Source organism: Scyliorhinus torazame, chromosome 24 (genome assembly GCF_047496885.1).
Source record: "Scyliorhinus torazame isolate Kashiwa2021f chromosome 24, sScyTor2.1, whole genome shotgun sequence".
In the NCBI taxonomy this organism is placed as follows: Eukaryota; Metazoa; Chordata; class Chondrichthyes; order Carcharhiniformes; family Scyliorhinidae; genus Scyliorhinus; species Scyliorhinus torazame.
This window is the reverse complement of record NC_092730.1, coordinates 2,211,278-2,232,377: the sequence shown is the minus strand read 5'-3', so window position 1 is coordinate 2,232,377 and position 21,100 is coordinate 2,211,278.

Below are 21,100 nucleotides of genomic sequence, written 5' to 3'. Positions count from 1 at the left end.
GAAGGAGGGTGAAAGAGAGCGAAAGGAGTCGAAGGAGTGTGAAAGAGAGCGGAACGAGATGAAGGAGGGTGAAAGAGAACGAAACCAGACGATGGAGGGTGAAAGAGAGCGAAACAAGACGAAAGAGGGTGAAAGAGGGCGAGACGAGATGAAGGCGGGTGCAACAGAGCGAAACAAGACGAAGGAGGGTGAAAGAGTGCGAAACGAGATGAAGGAGGGTGAAAGAGAGCAAAACGAGACGAAGGAGTGTGAAACAGAGCGACACGAGACGAAGGAGGATGAAAGAGAGCTAAACGAGACGAAGGAGGGTCAAAGAGAGCGAAACGAGACGCAAGAGGGTAAAAGAGAGCAAAACGAGACAGTGGAGGGTGAAAGAGAGCGAAAGGAGACGAAGGAGGGTGAAAGAGAGCGAAATAAGATAAAGGAGGGTGAAAGAGAGCGAAAGGAGTCGAAGGAGGGTGAAACAGAGTGGAACGAGACGAAGGAGGGTGAAAGAGACCAAAACGAGACGAAGGAGGGTGAAAGAGAGCGAAACGAGACGAAGTAGGGTGAAAGAGAGCGAAAGGATTCGAAGAAGGGTGAAAGAGGGCGAAACGAGACGAAGGCGGGTGGAACAGAGCGATACAAGACGAAGGAGGGTGACAGAGAGCGAAATGAGACGAAGGAGGGTGAAAAAGAGCAAAACGAGACGAAGGAGTGTAAAACAGAGCGAAACGAGTCGAAGGAGGATGAAAGAGAGCTAAACGAGACGAAGGAGGGTCAAAGAGAGCGAAACGAGATGAAGGAGGGTCAAAGAGGGCGAAACGAGACAAAGGAGGGTGAAAGGGAGCGAAACGAGAAGAAGGAGGGTGAAAGAGAGCGAAACGAGACGATGTAGGGTGAAAGAGAGCGATACAAGACGAAGGAGGTTCAAAGAGAGCGAAACGAGATGAAGGAAGGTCAAAGAGGGCGAAACGAGACGAAGGAGGATGAAACAGGCGAAGCGAGACGAAAGAGCATGAAAGAGAGTGAAACGAGATGAAGGAGGGTAAAAGAGAGCGAAAAGAGAAGAAGGAGGGTGAAAGAGAGCGAAACGAGGTGAAGGATGGTGGAAGAGAGCGAAACGAGATGAAGGAGGGTGAAAGAGAGTGAAACGAGATGAAGGTAGGTGAAAGAGAGCGAAACGAGACAAAGGAGGGTGAAAGGGAGCGAAACGAGACGAAGGAGGGTGAAAGAGAGCGAAACGAGACGATGGAGGGTGAAAGACAGCGAAACAAGACGAAAGAGGGTGAAAGAGGGCGAAACGAGATGAAGGCGGGTGCAACAGAGCGAAACAAGACGAAGGAGGGTGAAAGAGAGCGAAACGAGACGAAGGAGGGTGAAAGATAGCAAAACGAGATGAAGGAGTGTGAAACAGAGTGAAACGAGACGAAGGAGGATGAAAGAGAGCTAAACGAGACGAAGGAGGGTCAAAGAGAGCGAAACGAGACGAAAGAGTGTAATAGAGAGCGAAACGAGACGGTGGAGGGTGAAAGAGAGCGAAACGAGACGAATGAGGGAGAAAGAGAGCTAAACGAGACGAAGGAGGGTCAAAGAGAGCGAAAGGAGATAAAGGAGGGTGAAAGAGAGCGAAAGGAGTCGAAGGAGGGTGAAAGAGAGTGAAACGATACGAAGGAGGGTGAAAGAGACCAAAACGAGACGAAGGAGGGTGAAAGAGAGCGAAACGAGACGAAGGAGGGTGAAAGAGAGCGAAAGGAGTCGAAGGAGGGTGAAAGAGAGCGAAACAAGACGATGGAGGGTGAAAGAGAGCGAAACGAGAGGAAGGAGGGTGAAAGAGAGCGAAACGAGACGAAGGAGGGTGAAAGAGAGCAAAACGAGACGAAGGAGTGTGAAAGAGAGCGAAATGAGACGAATGAGGGTGAAAGAGAGCGAAACAAGACGATGGAGGGTGAAAGAGAGCGAAACGAGAGGAAGGAGGGTGAAAGAGAGCGAATGGAGATGGAGGAGGGTGAAAGAGAGCGAAATGAGATAAAGGAGGGTGAAAGAGAGCGAAAGGAGTCGAAGGAGGGTGAAAGAGAGCGAAATGAGAAGAAGGAGGGCGAAAGAGAGCGAAACGAGACGAAGGAGGTTGAAAGAGAGTGAAACGAGATGAAGGAGGGTGGAAGAGAGCGAAACGAGACGAAGGAGGGTGAAACAGAGTGAAATGAGACGAAGGAAGGTGAAAGAGAGCGAAACGAGACGAAGGAGGGTGAAAGGGAGCGAAACGAGATGAAGGAGGGTGAAAGAGAGCGAAACGAGACGAAGGAGGGTGAAAGAGAGTGAAACGAGACGAAGGAGGGTGAAAGGGAGCGAAACGAGATGAAGGCGGGTGCAACAGAGCGAAACAAGACGAAGGAGGGTGAAAGAGAGCGAAACGAGACGAAGGAGGGTGAAAGAGAGCAAAACGAGACGAAGGAGTGTGAAACAGAGCGAAACGAGACGAAGGCGGGTGGAACAGAGCGATACAAGACGAAGGAGGGTGACAGAGAGCGAAATGAGACGAAGGAGGGTGAAAAAGAGCAAAACGAGACGAAGGAGTGTAAAACAGAGCGAAACGAGTCGAAGGAGGATGAAAGAGAGCTAAACGAGACGAAGGAGGGTCAAAGAGAGCGAAACGAGATGAAGGAGGGTCAAAGAGGGCGAAACGAGACAAAGGAGGGTGAAAGGGAGCGAAACGAGAAGAAGGAGGGTGAAAGAGAGCGAAACGAGACGATGTAGGGTGAAAGAGAGCGATACAAGACGAAGGAGGTTCAAAGAGAGCGAAACGAGATGAAGGAAGGTCAAAGAGGGCGAAACGAGACGAAGGAGGATGAAACAGGCGAAGCGAGACGAAAGAGCATGAAAGAGAGTGAAACGAGATGAAGGAGGGTAAAAGAGAGCGAAAAGAGAAGAAGGAGGGTGAAAGAGAGCGAAACGAGGTGAAGGATGGTGGAAGAGAGCGAAACGAGATGAAGGAGGGTGAAAGAGCGTGAAACGAGATGAAGGTAGGTGAAAGAGAGCGAAACGAGACAAAGGAGGGTGAAAGGGAGCGAAACGAGACGAAGGAGGGTGAAAGAGAGCGAAACGAGACGATGGAGGGTGAAAGAGAGCGAAACAAGACGAAAGAGGGTGAAAGAGGGCGAAACGAGATGAAGGCGGGTGCAACAGAGCGAAACAAGACGAAGGAGGGTGAAAGAGAGCGAAACGAGTCGAAGGAGGGTGAAAGATAGCAAAACGAGATGAAGGAGTGTGAAACAGAGTGAAACGAGACGAAGGAGGATGAAAGAGAGCTAAACGAGACGAAGGAGGGTCAAAGAGAGCGAAACGAGACGAAAGAGTGTAATAGAGAGCGAAACGAGACGGTGGAGGGTGAAAGAGAGCGAAACGAGACGAATGAGGGAGAAAGAGAGCTAAACGAGACGAAGGAGGGTCAAAGAGAGCGAAAGGAGATAAAGGAGGGTGAAAGAGAGCGAAAGGAGTCGAAGGAGGGTGAAAGAGAGTGAAACGATACGAAGGAGGGTGAAAGAGACCAAAACGAGACGAAGGAGGGTGAAAGAGAGCGAAACGAGACGAAGGAGGGTGAAAGAGAGCGAAAGGAGTCGAAGGAGGGTGAAAGAGAGCGAAACAAGACGATGGAGGGTGAAAGAGAGCGAAACGAGAGGAAGGAGGGTGAAAGAGAGCGAAACGAGACGAAGGAGGGTGAAAGAGAGCAAAACGAGACGAAGGAGTGTGAAAGAGAGCGAAATGAGACGAATGAGGGTGAAAGAGAGCGAAACAAGACGATGGAGGGTGAAAGAGAGCGAAACGAGAGGAAGGAGGGTGAAAGAGAGCGAATGGAGATGGAGGAGGGTGAAAGAGAGCGAAATGAGATAAAGGAGGGTGAAAGAGAGCGAAAGGAGTCGAAGGAGGGTGAAAGAGAGCGAATGGAGATGGAGGAGGGTGAAAGAGAGCGAAATGAGATAAAGGAGGGTGAAAGAGAGCGAAAGGAGTCGAAGGAGGGTGAAAGAGAGCGAAATGAGAAGAAGGAGGGCGAAAGAGAGCGAAACGAGACGAAGGAGGTTGAAAGAGAGTGAAACGAGATGAAGGAGGGTGGAAGAGAGCGAAACGAGACGAAGGAGGGTGAAACAGAGTGAAATGAGACGAAGGAAGGTGAAAGAGAGCGAAACGAGACGAAGGAGGGTGAAAGGGAGCGAAACGAGATGAAGGAGGGTGAAAGAGAGCGAAACGAGACGAAGGAGGGTGAAAGAGAGTGAAACGAGACGAAGGAGGGTGAAAGGGAGCGAAACGAGATGAAGGCGGGTGCAACAGAGCGAAACAAGACGAAGGAGGGTGAAAGAGAGCGAAACGAGACGAAGGAGGGTGAAAGAGAGCAAAACGAGACGAAGGAGTGTGAAACAGAGCGAAACGAGACGAAGGAGGATGAAAGAGAGCTAAACGAGACGAAGGAGGGTGAAAGAGAGCGAAATGAGATAAAGGAGGGTGAAAGAGAGCGAAAGGAGTCGAAGGAGGGTGAAAGAGAGTGGAACGAGACGAAGGAGGGTGAAAGAGACCAAAACGAGACTAAGGAGGGTGAAAGAGAGCGAAACGAGACAAAGTAGGGTGAAAGAGAGCGAAAGGAGTCGAAGGAGGGTGAAAGAGGGCGAAACGAGACGAAGGCGGGTGGAACAGAGCGAAACAAGATGAAGGAGGGTGAAAGAGAGCGAAATGAGACGAATGAGGGTGAAAGAGAGCAAAACGAGACGAAGGAGTGTAAAACAGAGCGAAACGAGTCGAAGGAGGATGAAAGAGAGCTAAACGAGACGAAGGAGGGTCAAAGAGAGCGAAACGAGATGAAGGAGGGTCAAAGAGGGCGAAACGAGACGAAGGAGGGTGAAACAGGGCGAAGCGAGACGAAGGAGCATGAAAGAGAGCGAAACGAGATGCAGGAGGGTAAAAGAGAGCGAAAAGAGAAGGAGGAGGGTGAAAGAGAGCGAAACGAGACAAAGGAGGGTGAAAGGGAGCGAAACGAGACGAAGGAGGGTGAAAGAGAGCGAAAAAAGATGATGTAGGGTGAAAGAGAGCGAAACAAGACGAAGGAGGGTGAAAGAGGGCGAAACGAGATGAAGGCGGGTGCAACAGAGCGAAACAAGACGAAGGAGGGTGAAAGAGAGCGAAACGAGACGAAGGAGGGTGAAAGATAGCAAAACGAGACGAAGGAGTGTGAAACAGAGTGAAACGAGACGAAGGAGAATGAAAGAGAGCTAAACGAGACGAAGGAGGGTCAAAGAGAGCGAAACGAGACGAAAGAGTGTAAAAGAGAGAGAAACGAGACGGTGGAGGGTGAAAGAGAGCGAAAGGAGACAAAGGAGGGTGAAAGGGAGCGAAACGAGATGAAGGAGGGTGAAAGAGAGCGAAACGAGATGAAGGAGGGTGAAAGAGAGCGAAACAAGACGAAGGAGGGTGAAAGAGGGCGAAACGAGATGAAGTCGGGTGCAACAGAGCGAAACAAGACGAAGGGGGGTGAACGATGAGCGAAACGAGACGAAGGAGGGTGAAAGAGAGCAAAACGAGTCGAAGGAGTGTGAAACAGAGTAAAACGAGACAAAGGAGGATGAAAGAGAGCTAAACGAGACGAAGGAGTGTCAAAGAGAGCGAAACGAGACGAAGGAGGGTGAAAGAGAGCGAAACAAGACGATGGAGGGTGAAAGAGAGCGAAAAATGAGGAAGGAAGGTGAAAGAGAGCGAAACAAGACGAAGGAGGGTGAAAGAGAGCGAAACGAGACGAAAGAGGGTAAAAGAGAGCGAAACGAGACGGTGGAGGGTGAAAGAGAACGAAACGAGACGAAAGAGGGTAAAAGAGAGCGAAACGAGACGGTGAAGGGTGAAAGAGAGCGAAACGAGACGAAGGAGGGTGAAAGAGAGCGAAACGAGTCGAAGGAGGTTGAAAGAGAGGTAAACGAGACGAAGGAGGGCCAAAGAGAGCGAAACGAGATGAAGGAGGGTAAAAGAGAGCGAAAAGAGAAGAAGGAGGGTGAAAGAGAGCGAAACGAGATGAAGGAGGGTGGAAGAGAGCGAAACGAGATGAAGGAGGGTGAAAGCGAGTGAAACGAGATGAAGGAAGGTGAAAGAGAGCTAAACGAGGCAAAGGAGGGTGAAAGGGAGCGAAACGAGACGAAGGAGGGTGAAAGAGAGCGAAACGAGACGATGGAGGGTGAAAGAGAGCGAAACAAGACGAAAGAGGGTGAAAGAGGGCGAAACGAGACGAAGGCGGGTGCAACAGAGCGAAACAAGACGAAGGAGGGTGAAAGAGAGCGAAACGAGATGAATGAGGGTGAAAGAGAGCGAAACAAGACGATGGAGGGTGAAAGAGAGCGAAACGAGAGGAAGGAGGGTGAAAGAGAGCGAAAGGAGATGAAGGAGGGTGAAAGAGAGCGAAATGAGATAAAGGAGGGTGAAAGAGAGCGAAAGGAGTCGAAGGAGGGTGAAAGAGAGTGGAACGAGACGAAGGAGGGTGAAAGAGACCGAAACGAGACGAAGGAGGGTGAAAGAGAGCGAAAGGAGACGAAGGAGGGTGAAAGAGAGCGAAAGGAGTCGAAGGAGGGTGAAAGAGGGCGAAACGAGACGAAGGAGGGTGAAAGAGAGCGAAACGAGACAAAGGAGGGTGAAAGGGAGCGAAACGAGACGAAGGAGTGTGAAAGAGAGCAAAACGAGAGGAAGGAGGGTGAAAGAGAGCAAACTGAGACGAAGGAGTGTGAAACAGAGCGAAACGAGATGAAGGAGGGAGAAAGAGAGCAAAACGAGAAGAAGGAGGTTGAAAGAGAGCGAAACGAGACGAAGGAGAGTGAAAGAGACCGAAACGAGACAAAGGAGGGTTAAAGGGAGCGAAACGAGATGAAGGAGGGTGTAAGAGAGCGAAACGAGACGAAGGAGGGTGAAAGAGAGCGAAACGAGATGAAGGAGGATGAAAGAGAGCTAAACGAGACGAAGGAGGGTCAAAGATAGCGAAACGAGGCGAAGGAGGGTGAAAGAGAGCGAAACAAGACGATGGAGGGTGAAAGAGAGCGAAACGAGAGAAAGGAGGGTGAAAGAGAGCGAAACGAGACGATGGAGGGTGAAAGAGAGCGAAAAATGAGGAAGGAAGGTGAAAGAGAGCGAAACAAGACGAAGGAGGGTGAAAGAGAGCGAAACGAGACGAAAGAGGGTAAAAGAGAGCGAAACGAGACGGTGGAGGGTGAAAGAGAACGAAACGAGACGAAAGAGGGTAAAAGAGAGCGAAACGAGACGGTGAAGGGTGAAAGAGAGCGAAACGAGACGAAGGAGGGTGAAAGAGAGCGAAACGAGTCGAAGGAGGATGAAAGAGAGGTAAACGAGACGAAGGAGGGCCAAAGAGAGCGAAACGAGATGAAGGAGGGTTAAAGAGAGCGAAAAGAGAAGAAGGAGGGTGAAAGAGAGCGAAACGAGATGAAGGAGGGTGGAAGAGAGCGAAACGAGACGAAGGGGGGTGAAAGAGAGTGAAACGAGACGAAGGAGGGTGAAAGAGGGCGAAACAAGACGAAGGCGGGTGAAACAGAGCGAAACAAGGTGAAGGAGGGTGAAAGAGAGCGAAACGAGACAAAGGAAGGTGAAAGAGAGCAAAACTAGACGAAGGAGTGTAGATCAGAGCGAAACGAGACGAAGTAGGGTGAAAGAGAGCGAAAGGAGTCGAAGGAGGGTGAAAGAGGGCGAAACGAGACGAAGGCGGGTGGAACAGAGCGAAACAAGATGAAGGAGGGTGAAAGAGAGCGAAATGAGACGAATGAGGGTGAAAGAGAGCAAAACGAGACGAAGGAGTGTAAAACAGAGCGAAACGAGTCGAAGGAGGATGAAAGAGAGCTAAACGAGACGAAGGAGGGTCAAAGAGAGCGAAACGAGATGAAGGAGGGTCAAAGAGGGCGAAACGAGACGAAGGAGGGTGAAACAGGGCGAAGCGAGACGAAGGAGCATGAAAGAGAGCGAAACGAGATGCAGGAGGGTAAAAGAGAGCGAAAAGAGAAGAAGGAGGGTGAAAGAGAGCGAAACGAGACAAAGGAGGGTGAAAGGGAGCGAAACGAGACGAAGGAGGGTGAAAGAGAGCGAAACAAGATGATGTAGGGTGAAAGAGAGCGAAACAAGACGAAGGAGGGTGAAAGAGGGCGAAACGAGATGAAGGCGGGTGCAACAGAGCGAAACAAGACGAAGGAGGGTGAAAGAGAGCGAAACGAGACGAAGGAGGGTGAAAGATAGCAAAACGAGACGAAGGAGTGTGAAACAGAGTGAAACGAGACGAAGGAGGATGAAAGAGAGCTAAACGAGACGAAGGAGGGTCAAAGAGAGCGAAACGAGACGAAAGAGTGTAAAAGAGAGAGAAACGAGACGGTGGAGGGTGAAAGAGAGCGAAAGGAGACAAAGGAGGGTGAAAGGGAGCGAAACGAGATGAAGGAGGGTGAAAGAGAGCGAAACGAGATGAAGGAGGGTGAAAGAGAGCGAAACAAGACGAAGGAGGGTGAAAGAGGGCGAAACGAGATGAAGTCGGGTGCAACAGAGCGAAACAAGACGAAGGGGGGTGAACGATGAGCGAAACGAGACGAAGGAGGGTGAAAGAGAGCAAAACGAGTCGAAGGAGTGTGAAACAGAGTAAAACGAGACAAAGGAGGATGAAAGAGAGCTAAACGAGACGAAGGAGTGTCAAAGAGAGCGAAACGAGACGAAGGAGGGTGAAAGAGAGCGAAACAAGACGATGGAGGGTGAAAGAGAGCGAAAAATGAGGAAGGAAGGTGAAAGAGAGCGAAACAAGACGAAGGAGGGTGAAACAGAGCGAAACGAGACGAAAGAGGGTAAAAGAGAGCGAAACGAGACGGTGGAGGGTGAAAGAGAACGAAACGAGACGAAAGAGGGTAAAAGAGAGCGAAACGAGACGGTGAAGGGTGAAAGAGAGCGAAACGAGACGAAGGAGGGTGAAAGAGAGCGAAACGAGTCGAAGGAGGTTGAAAGAGAGGTAAACGAGACGAAGGAGGGCCAAAGAGAGCGAAACGAGATGAAGGAGGGTAAAAGAGAGCGAAAAGAGAAGAAGGAGGGTGAAAGAGAGCGAAACGAGATGAAGGAGGGTGGAAGAGAGCGAAACGAGATGAAGGAGGGTGAAAGCGAGTGAAACGAGATGAAGGAAGGAGAAAGAGAGCTAAACGAGGCAAAGGAGGGTGAAAGGGAGCGAAACGAGACGAAGGAGGGTGAAAGAGAGCGAAACGAGACGATGGAGGGTGAAAGAGAGCGAAACAAGACGAAAGAGGGTGAAAGAGGGCGAAACGAGACGAAGGCGGGTGCAACAGAGCGAAACAAGACGAAGGAGGGTGAAAGAGAGCGAAACGAGATGAATGAGGGTGAAAGAGAGCGAAACAAGACGATGGAGGGTGAAAGAGAGCGAAACGAGAGGAAGGAGGGTGAAAGAGAGCGAAAGGAGATGAAGGAGGGTGAAAGAGAGCGAAATGAGATAAAGGAGGGTGAAAGAGAGCGAAAGGAGTCGAAGGAGGGTGAAAGAGAGTGGAACGAGACGAAGGAGGGTGAAAGAGACCGAAACGAGACGAAGGAGGGTGAAAGAGAGCGAAACGAGACGAAGGAGGGTGAAAGAGAGCGAAAGGAGTCGAAGGAGGGTGAAAGAGGGCGAAACGAGACGAAGGAGGGTGAAAGAGAGCGAAACGAGACAAAGGAGGGTGAAAGGGAGCGAAACGAGACGAAGGAGTGTGAAAGAGAGCAAAACGAGAGGAAGGAGGGTGAAAGAGAGCAAACTGAGACGAAGGAGTGTGAAACAGAGCGAAACGAGATGAAGGAGGGAGAAAGAGAGCAAAACGAGAAGAAGGAGGTTGAAAGAGAGCGAAACGAGACGAAGGAGAGTGAAAGAGACCGAAACGAGACAAAGGAGGGTTAAAGGGAGCGAAACGAGATGAAGGAGGGTGTAAGAGAGCGAAACGAGACGAAGGAGGGTGAAAGAGAGCGAAACGAGATGAAGGAGGATGAAAGAGAGCTAAACGAGACGAAGGAGGGTCAAAGATAGCGAAACGAGGCGAAGGAGGGTGAAAGAGAGCGAAACAAGACGATGGAGGGTGAAAGAGAGCGAAACGAGAGAAAGGAGGGTGAAAGAGAGCGAAACGAGACGATGGAGGGTGAAAGAGAGCGAAAAATGAGGAAGGAAGGTGAAAGAGAGCGAAACAAGACGAAGGAGGGTGAAAGAGAGCGAAACGAGACGAAAGAGGGTAAAAGAGAGCGAAACGAGACGGTGGAGGGTGAAAGAGAACGAAACGAGACGAAAGAGGGTAAAAGAGAGCGAAACGAGACGGTGAAGGGTGAAAGAGAGCGAAACGAGACGAAGGAGGGTGAAAGAGAGCGAAACGAGTCGAAGGAGGATGAAAGAGAGGTAAACGAGACGAAGGAGGGCCAAAGAGAGCGAAACGAGATGAAGGAGGGTTAAAGAGAGCGAAAAGAGAAGAAGGAGGGTGAAAGAGAGCGAAACGAGATGAAGGAGGGTGGAAGAGAGCGAAACGAGATGAAGGAGGGTGAAAGCGAGTGAAACGAGATGAAGGTAGGTGAAAGAGAGCTAAACGAGGCAAAGGAGGGTGAAAGGGAGCGAAACGAGACGAAGGAGGGTGAAAGAGAGCGAAACGAGACGATGGAGGGTGAAAGAGAGCGAAACAAGACGAAAGAGGGTGAAAGAGGGCGAAACGAGACGAAGGCGGGTGCAACAGAGCGAAACAAGATGAAGGAGGGTGAAAGAGAGCGAAACAAGATGAATGAGGGTGAAAGAGAGCGAAACAAGACGATGGAGGGTGAAAGAGAGCGAAACGAGAGGAAGGAGGGTGAAAGAGAGCGAAAGGAGATGAAGGAGGGTGAAAGAGAGCGAAATGAGATAAAGGAGGGTGAAAGAGAGCGAAAGGAGTCGAAGGAGGGTGAAAGAGAGTGGAACGAGACGAAGGAGGGTGAAAGAGACCGAAACGAGACGAAGGAGGGTGAAAGAGAGCGAAACGAGACGAAGGAGGGTGAAAGAGAGCGAAAGGAGTCGAAGGAGGGTGAAAGAGGGCGAAACGAGACGAAGGAGGGTGAAAGAGAGCGAAACGAGACAAAGGAGGGTGAAAGGGAGCGAAACGAGACGAAGGAGTGTGAAAGAGAGCAAAACGAGAGGAAGGAGGGTGAAAGAGAGCAAACTGAGACGAAGGAGTGTGAAACAGAGCGAAACGAGATGAAGGAGGGAGAAAGAGAGCAAAACGAGAAGAAGGAGGTTGAAAGAGAGCGAAACGAGACGAAGGAGAGTGAAAGAGACCGAAACGAGACAAAGGAGGGTTAAAGGGAGCGAAACGAGATGAAGGAGGGTGTAAGAGAGCGAAACGAGACGAAGGAGGGTGAAAGAGAGCGAAACGAGATGAAGGAGGATGAAAGAGAGCTAAACGAGACGAAGGAGGGTCAAAGATAGCGAAACGAGGCGAAGGAGGGTGAAAGAGAGCGAAACAAGACGATGGAGGGTGAAAGAGAGCGAAACGAGAGAAAGGAGGGTGAAAGAGAGCGAAACGAGACGAAGGAGGGTAAAAGAGAGTGAAACGAAACGAAGGAGGGTGAAAAAGAGCGAAACGAGACGAAGGAAGGTGAAAGAGAGCGAAACGAGACGAAGGAGGGTGAAAGAGAGCGAAAGGAGACGAAGCAGGGTGAAAGAGAGCGAAATGAGATGAAGGAGGGTGAAAGAGAGCGAAAGGAGTCGAAGGAGTGTGAAAGAGAGTGGAACGAGACGAGGGAGGGTGAAAGAGACCGAAACGAGACGAAGTAGGGTGAAAGAGAGCGGAACGAGACGAAGGAGGGTGAATGTGAGCGAAACGAGAAGAAGGAGGGTGAAAGAGAGTGAAACGAGACGAAGGAGGGTGAAAGAGAACGAAAAGAGATGAAGGAGGGTCAAAGAGAGCGAAACGAGACAAAGGAGGGTGCAAGAGAGCGAAACGAGAAGAAGGAGGGTGAAAGAGAGCGAAACGAGAGGAAGGAGGGTGAAAGAGACCGAAACGAGACGAAGGAGGGTGAAACAGAGCGAAACGAGATGAAGGAGGGTGAAAGAGAGCAAAACGAGACGAAGGAGTGTGAAAGAGAGCGAAACGAGATGAAGGAGGGTGAAAGAGAGCAAAACGAGATGAAGGAGTGTGAAACAGAGCGAAACGAGACGAAGGAGGGTGAAAGAGAGCAAAATGAGATGAAGGAGGGTGAAAGAGAACGGAACGAGACGAAGGAGGGTGAAAGTGATCGAAACGGGACGCAGGAGCGTGAAAGAGAGCGAAACAAGATTACGGAGGGTGAAAGAGAGCGAAAAGAGATGAAGGAGGGTCAAAGAGAGCGAAACGAGACGAAGGAGGGTGAAAGAGAGCTAAACGAATCGAAGGAGTGTGAAATAGAGCAAAACGAGACGAAGGAGTGTGAAACAGAGCGAAACGAGATGAAGGAGGGTAAAAGAGAGCGAAACGAGATGAAGGAGGGTGAAAGTGAGCGAAACGAGACGAAGGAGCGTGAAAGAGAGCGAAACAAGATGACGGAGGGTGAAACAGAGCAAAACGAGACGAAGGAGGATGAAAGAGAGCGAAAAGAGATGAAGGAGGGTCAAAGAGAGCGAAACGAGACGAAGGAGGGTGAAAGAGAGCGAAACGAGATGAAGGAGGGTGAAAGAGAGCAAAACGAGACGAAGGAGTGTGAAACAGAGCGAAACGAGACGAAGGAGGGTGAAAGAGAGCAAAATGAGATGAAGGAGGGTGAAAGAGAACGGAACGAGACGAAGGAGGGTGAAAGTGATCGAAACGGGACGCAGGAGCGTGAAAGAGAGCGAAACAAGATGACGGAGGGTGAAAGAGAGCGAAAACAGATGAAGGAGGGTCAAAGAGAGCGAAACGAGACGAAGGAGGGTGAAAGAGAGCTAAACGAATCGAAGGAGTGTGAAATAGAGCAAAACGAGACGAAGGAGTGTGAAACAGAGCGAAACGAGATGAAGGAGGGTAAAAGAGAGCGAAACGAGATGAAGGAGGGTGAAAGTGAGCGAAACGAGACGAAGGAGCGTGAAAGAGAGCGAAACAAGATGACGGAGGGTGAAACAGAGCAAAACGAGACGAAGGAGGATGAAAGAGAGCTAAACGAGATGAAGGAGGGTCAAAGAGAGCGAAACGAGACGAAGGAGGGTGAAAGAGAGCGAAACGAGACGAAGGAATGTGAAAGAGAGCAAAACGAGACGAAGGAGGGTGAAAGAGAGCGAAAGGAGACGAAGGAGGGTGAAAGAGAGCGAAATGAGATGAAGGAGGGTGAAAGAGAGCGAAAGGAGTCGAAGGACTGTGAAAGAGAGTGGAACGAGACGAAGGAGGGTGAAAGAGACCGAAACGAGACGAAGGAGGGTGAAAGAGAGCGGAACGAGACGAAGGAGGGTGAAAGTGAGCGAAACGAGAAGAAGGAGGGTAGAAAGAGAGCGAAACGAGACGAAGGAGGGTGAAAGAGAGCGAAAAGAGATGAAGGATGGTCAAAGAGAGCGAAACGAGACAAAGGAGGGTGAAAGAGAGCGAAACGAGAAGAAGGAGGGTGAAAGAGAGCGAAACGAGAGGAAGGAGGGTGAAAGAGACCGAAACGAGACGAAGGAGGGTGAAAGAGGGCGAATCGAGATGAAGGAGGGTGAAAGAGAGCAAAACGAGACGAAGGAGTGTGAAACAGAGCGAAACGAGACGAAGGAGGGTGAAAGTGAGCGAAACGGGACGAAGGAGCGTGAAAGAGAGCGAAACAAGATGACGGGGGGTGAAAGAGAGCGAAAAGAGATGAAGGAGGGTCAAAGAGAGCGAAACGAGATGAAGGAGGGTGAAAGAGAGCTAAACGAGACGAAGGAGGGTGAAAGAGAGCAAAACGAGACGAAGGAGTGTGAAACAGAGCGAAACGAGATGAAGGAGGGTAAAAGAGAGCAAAACGAGATGAAGGAGTGTGAAACAGAGCGAAACGAGATGAAGGAGGGTGAAAGTGAGCGAAACGAGATGAAGGAGCGTGAAAGAGAGCGAAACAAGATGCCGGAGGGTGAAACAGAGCAAAACGATACGAAGGAGGATGAAAGAGAGCTCAACGAGATGAAGGAGGGTCAAAGAGAGCGAAACGAGACGAAGGAGGGTGAAAGAGAGCGAAACGAGATGAAGGAGGGTGAAAGAGAGCAAAACGAGATGAAGGAGTGTGAAACAGAGCGAAACGAGACGAAGGAGGGTGAAAGAGACAAAATGAGATGAAGGAGGGTGAAAGAGAACGGAACGAGACGAAGGAGGGTGAAAGTGATCGAAACGGGACGCAGGAGCGTGAAAGAGAGCGAAACAAGATGACGGAGGGTGAAAGAGAGCGAAAAGAGATGAAGGAGGGTCAAAGAGAGCGAAACGAGACGAAGGAGGGTGAAAGAGAGCTAAACGAATCGAAGGAGTGTGAAATAGAGCAAAACGAGACGAAGGAGTGTGAAACAGAGCGAAACGAGATGAAGGAGGGTAAAAGAGAGCGAAACGAGATGAAGGAGGGTGAAAGTGAGCGAAACGAGACGAAGGAGCGTGAAAGAGAGCGAAACAAGATGACGGAGGGTGAAACAGAGCAAAACGAGATGAAGGAGGATGAAAGAGAGCTAAACGAGATGAAGGAGGGTCAAAGAGAGCGAAACGAGACGAAGGAGGGTGAAAGAGACCGAAACGAGACGAAGGAATGTGAAAGAGAGCAAAACGAGACGAAGGAGGGTGAAAGAGAGCGAAAGGAGACGAAGGAGGGTGAAAGAGAGCGAAATGAGATGAAGGAGGGTGAAAGAGAGCGAAAGGAGTCGAAGGACTGTGAAAGAGAGTGGAACGAGACGAAGGAGGGTGAAAGAGACCGAAACGAGACGAAGGAGGGTGAAAGAGAGCGGAACGAGACGAAGGAGGGTGAAAGTGAGCGAAACGAGAAGAAGGAGGGTAGAAAGAGAGCGAAACGAGACGAAGGAGGGTGAAAGAGAGCGAAAAGAGATGAAGGATGGTCAAAGAGAGCGAAACGAGACAAAGGAGGGTGAAAGAGAGTGAAACGAGAAGAAGGAGGGTGAAAGAGAGCGAAACGAGAGGAAGGAGGGTGAAAGAGAACTAAACGAGACGAAGGAGGGTGAAAGAGGGCGAATCGAGATGAAGGAGGGTGAAAGAGAGCAAAACGAGACGAAGGAGTGTGAAACAGAGCGAAACGAGACGAAGGAGGGTGAAAGTGAGCGAAACGGGACGAAGGAGCGTGAAAGAGAGCGAAACAAGATGACGGGGGGTGAAAGAGAGCGAAAAGAGATGAAGGAGGGTCAAAGAGAGCGAAACGAGATGAAGGAGGGTGAAAGAGAGCTAAACGAGACGAAGGAGGGTGAAAGAGAGCAAAACGAGACGAAGGAGTGTGAAACAGAGCGAAACGAGATGAAGGAGGGTAAAAGAGAGCAAAACGAGATGAAGGAGTGTGAAACAGAGCGAAACGAGATGAAGGAGGGTGAAAGTGAGCGAAACGAGACGAAGGAGCGTGAAAGAGAGCGAAACAAGATGCCGGAGGGTGAAACAGAGCAAAACGATACGAAGGAGGATGAAAGAGAGCTCAACGAGATGAAGGAGGGTCAAAGAGAGCGAAACGAGACGAAGGAGGGTGAAAGAGAGCAAAACGAGATGAAGGAGTGTGAAACAGAGCGAAACGAGATGAAGGAGGGTAAAAAAGAGCAAAACGAGATGAAGGTGTGTGAAACAGAGCGAAACGAGATGTAGGAGGATGAAAGAGAGCTAAACGAGATGAAGGAGAGTCAAAGAGAGCGAAACGAGACGAAAGAGGGTTAAAGAGAGCGAAACGAGATGGTGGAGGGTGTAAGAGAGCGAAACGAGATGAAGTAGGGTGAAAGAGCGCGAAACGAGAGGAAGGAGGGTGAAAGAGAGCGAAAGGAGACGAAGGAGGGTGAAAGAGAGCGGAACGAGACGAAGGAGGGTGAAAGAGAGCGAAAGGAGACGAAGGAGGGTGAAAGAGAGCGAAACGAGAGGAAGGAGGGTGAAAGAGAGCAAAACGAGATGAAGGAGGGTGAAAGAGAGCGAAACGAGACGAAGGAGGGTGAAAGAGAGCGAAACGAGATGAAGGAGGGTAAATGAGATCGAATGGAGTCGAAGGAGGGTGAAAGAGTGCGGAACGAGACGAAGGAGGGTGAAAGAGAATGAAACGAGACGATGGAGTGTGAAAGAGAGCGAAACGAGAGGAAGGAGGGTGAAAGAGAGCGAAACGAGATGAAGGAGGATGAAAGAGAGCGAAACGAGAGGAAGGAGGGTGAAAGAGAGCGAAACGAGAGGAAGGAGGGTGAAAGAGAGCGAAACGAGACGAAGGAGGGTGAAAGAGAGCGAAACGAGACGAAGGAGGGTGAAAGAGAGCGAAACGAGACAAAGGAGGGTGAAAGAGAGCGAAAGGAGTCGAAGGAGGGTGAAAGAGAGCTAAAAGAGATGAAGGAGGGTGAAAGAGAGCGAAAGGAGTCGAAGGAGGGTGAAAGAGAGTGGAACGAGATGAAGGAGGGTGAAAGAGACCGAAACGAGACGAAGGAGGGTGAAAGAGAGCGGAACGAGACGAAGGAGGGTGAAAGTGAGCGAAACGAGAAGAAGGAGGGTGAAAGAGAGCAAAACGAGACGAAGGAGTGTGAAACAGAGCAAAACGAGACAAAGGAGGATGAAAGAGAGCTAAACGAGACGAAGGAGGGTCAAAGAGAGCGAAACGAGACGAAGGAGGGTGAAAGAGAGCGAAACAAGACGATGGAGGGTGAAAGAGAGCGAAAAATGGGGAAGGAGGGTGAAAGAGAGCGAAACAAGACGAAGGAGGGTGAAAGAGAGTGAAACGAGACAAAGGAGGGTGAAAGAGAGCGAACCGAGACGAAAGAGGGTGAAAGAGAGCGAAACGAGACGAAGGAGGGTGAAAGAGAGCGAAACGAGACGAAGAAAGGTGAAAGAGAGCGAAAAGAGACGAAAGAGGGTAAACGGGAGCGAAACGAGACGGTGGAGGGTGAAAGAGAACAAAACGAGACGAAAGATGGTAAAAGAGAGCGAAACAAGACGGTGGAGGGTGAAAGAGAGCGAAACGAGACGAAGGAGGGTGAAAGAGAGCGAAACCAGACGATGGAGGGTGAAAGAGAGCGAAACGAGAGGAAGGAGGGTGAAAGAGAGCGAAACGAGATGAAGGAGGGTGAAAGAGAGCGAAACGAGATGAAGGAGGGTGAAAGAGAGCGAAACGAGACGAAGGAGGTTGAAAGAGAGCGAAAGGAGTCGAAGGAGGGTGAAAGAGGGCGAAACGAGACGAAGGCAGGTGGAACAGAGCGAAACAAGACGAAGGAGGGTGAAAGAGAGCGAAATTAGACGAAGGAGGGTGAAAGAGAGCAAAACGAGACGATGGAGTGTAAAACAGAGCGAAACGAGTCGAAGGAGAATGAAAGAGAGGTAAACGAGACGAAGGAGGGTGAATGGGAGCAAAACGAGATGAAGGAGGGTCAAAGAGGTCGAAACGAGATGAAGGAGGGTGAAACAGGGCGAAGCGAGACGAAGGAGCATGAAAGAGAGCGAAACGAGATGAAGGAGGGTAAAAGAGAGCGAAAAGAGAAGAAGGAGGGTGAAAGAGAGCGAAACGAGATGAAGGAGGGTGGAAGGGTGCGAAACGAGACGAAGGAGGGTGAAAGAGAGCAAACTGAGACGAAGGAGTGTGAAACAGAGCGAAACGAGATGGAGGAGGGAGAAAGAGAGCGAAACGAGAAGAAGGAGGTTGAAAGAGAGCGAAACGAGACGAAGGAGGGTGAAAGAGAGCGAAACGAGACAAAGGAGGGTGAAAGGGAGCGAAACGAGATGAAGGAGGGTGAAAGAGAGCGAAACGAGACGAAGGAGGGTGAGAGAGAGCGAAACAAGATTAAGGAGGGTGAAAGAGGGCAAAACGAGATGAAGGCGGGTGCAACAGAGCGAAACAAGACGAAGGAGGGTGAAAGAGAGCGAAACGAGATGAAGGAGGGTAAAAGAGAGCAAAACGAGATGAAGGAGTGTGAAACAGAGCGAAACAAGACAAAGGAGGGTGAAAGAGAGCTAAACGAGACGAAGGAGGGTCAAAGAGAGCGAAACGAGACGAAAGAGGGTAAAAGAGAGCAAAACGAGACGGTGGAGGGTGAAAGAGAGTGAAACGAGTCGAAGGAGGGTGAAAGAGAGCGAAACAAGACGACGGAGGGTGAAAGAGAGCGAAACGAGAGAAAGGAGGGTGAAAGAGAGCGAAACGAGACAAAGGAGGGTGAAAGGGAGCGAAACGAGACGAAGGAGGGTAAAAGAGAGTGAAACGAGACGAAGGAGGGTGAAAGAGAGCGAAACGAGACGAAGGAAGGTGAAAGAGAGCGAAACGAGACGAAGGAGGGTGAAAGAGAGCGAAAGGAGACGAAGGAGGGTGAAAGAGAGCGAAATGAGACAAAGGAGGGTGAAAGAGAGCGAAAGGAGTCGAAGGAGTGTGAAAGAGAGTGGAACGAGATGAAGGAGGGTGAAAGAGACCGAAACGAGATGAAGGAGGGTGAAAGAGAGCGGAACGAGATGAAGGAGGGTGAAAGTGAGCGAAACGAGAAGAAGGAGGGTGAAAGAGAGCGAAACGAGACGAAGGAGGGTTTAAGAGAGCGAAAAGAGATGAAGGAGGGTCAAAGAGAGCGAAACGAGACAAAGTAGGGTGAAAGAGAGCGAAACGAGAAGAAGGAGGGTGAAAGAGAGCGAAACGAGAGGAAGGAGGGTGAAAGAGACCGAAACGAGACGAAGGAGGGTGAAAGAGAGCGAAACGAGATGATGGAGGGTGAAAGAGAGCAAAACGAGACGAAGGAGTGTGAAACAGAGCGAAACGAGACGAAGGAGGGTGAAAGGGAGCGAAATGAGATGAAGGAGGGTGAAAGAGAGCGAAACGAGAGGAAGGAGGGTGAAAGAGAGAGAAACGAGATGAAGGAGCGTGAAAGAGAGCGAAACAAGGTGACGGAGGGTGAAAGAGAGCGAAAAGAGATGAAGGAGGGTCAAAGAGAGCGAAACGAGACGAAGGAGGATGAAAGAGAGCGAAACGAGATGAAGGAGGGTGAAAGTGAGCGAAAAGAGACGAAGGAGCGTGAAGGAGAGAGAAACAAGATGACGGAGGGTGAAACAGAGAAAAACGAGATGAAGGAGAATGAAAGAGAGCTAAATGAGATGAAGGAGGGTCAAAGAGAGCGAAACGAGACGAAGGAGGGTGAAAGAGAGCAAAACGAGACAAAGGAGTGTGAAACAGAGCGAAACGAGATGAAGGAGGGTAAAAGAGAGCAAAACGAGATGAAGCAGTGTGAAACAGAGCGAAACGAGATGAAGGAGGATGAAAGAGAGCTAAACGAGATGAAGGAGAGTCAAAGAGAGCGAAACGAGATGAAGTAGGGTGAAAGAGAGCGAAACGAGAGGAAGGAGGGTGAAAGAGAGCGAAAGGAGACGAAGGAGGGTGAAAGAGAGCGGAACGAGACGAAGGAGGGTGAAAGTGAGCGAAAGGAGACGAAGGAGGGTGAAAGAGAGCGAAACGAGTGGAAGGAGGGTGAAAGAGAGCAAAACGAGATGAAGGAGGGTGAAAGAGAGCGAAACGAGACGAAGGAGGGTGAAAGAGAGCGAAACGAGACGAAGGAGGGTGAAAGAGTGTGGAACGAGATGAAGGAGGGTGAAAGAGAACGAAACGAGACGATGGAGGGTGAAAGAGAGCGAAACGAGAGGAAGGAGGGTGAAAGAGAGCGAAACGAGACGAAGGAGGGTGAAAGAGAGCGAAACGAGACGAAGGAGGGTAAAAGAGAGCGAAACGAGACGAAGGAGGGTGAAAGAGAGCGAAAGGAGTCGAAGGAGGGTGAAAGAGAGCTAAACGAGATGAAGGAGGGTGAAAGAGAGCGAAAGGAGTCGAAGGAGGGTGAAAGAGAGTGGAACGAGACGAAGGAGGGTGAAAGAGACCCAAACGAGACGAAGGAGGGTGAAAGAGAGCGGAACGAGACGAAGGAGGGTGAAAGTGAGCGAAACGAGAAGAAGGAGGGTGAAAGAGAGCGAAACGAGACGAAGGAGGGTGAAAGAGAGTGAAACGAGATGAAGGAGGGTCAAAGAGAGCGAAACGAGACAAAGGAGGGTGAAAGAGAGCGAAACGAGAAGAAGGAGGGTGAAAGAGAAGGAAACGAGAGGAAGGAGGGTGAAAGAGACCGAAACGAGACGAAGGAGGGTGAAAGAGAGCGAAACGAGTTGAAGGAGGGTGAAAGAGAGCAAAACGAGACGAAGGAGTGTGAAACAGTGTGAAACAAGAAAAAGGAGGGTGAAAGAGAGCGAAATGAGATGAAGGAGGGTGAAAGAGAACGGAACGAGACGAAGGAGGGTGAAAGTTTGCGAAACGAGACGAAGGAGCGTGAAAGAGAGCGAAAAAAGATGACGGAGGGTGACAGAGAGTGAAAAGAGATGAAGGAGGGTCAAAGAGAGCGAAACGAGACGAAGGAGGGTCAAAGAGAGCTAAACGAGACGAAGGAGTGTGAAACAGAGCAAAACGAGACGAAGGAGAATGAAAGAGGGCTAAACGAGATGAAGGAGGGTCAAAGAGAGCAAAACGAGACGAAGGAGGGTGAAAGAGAGCAAAACGAGACGAAGGAATGTGAAACAGAGCGAAACGAGATGAAGGAGGGTAAAAGAGAGCAAAACGAGATGAAGGAGTGTGAAACAGAGCGAAACGAGATGAAGGAGGATGAAAGTGAGCTAAACGAGATGAAGGAGGGTCAAAGAGAGCGAAACGAGATGAAAGAGGGTTAAAGAGAGCGAAACGAGACGGTGGAGGGTGTAAGAGAGCGAAACGAGATGAAGTAGGGTGAAAGAGAACGAAACGAGAGGAATGAGGGTGAAAGAGAACGAAAGGAGACGAAGGAGGGTGAAAGAGACTGAAAAGAGACGAAGGAGAGTGAACGAGCGCGAAACGAGACAAAGGAGGGTGAAAGAGAGCGAAACGAGAAGAAGGAGGGTGAAAGAGAGCGAAAAGAGACGAAGGAGGGTGAAAGAGTGCGAAACGAAAAGAAGGAGGGTGAAAGAGAGCGAAATAAGACCAAAGAGGG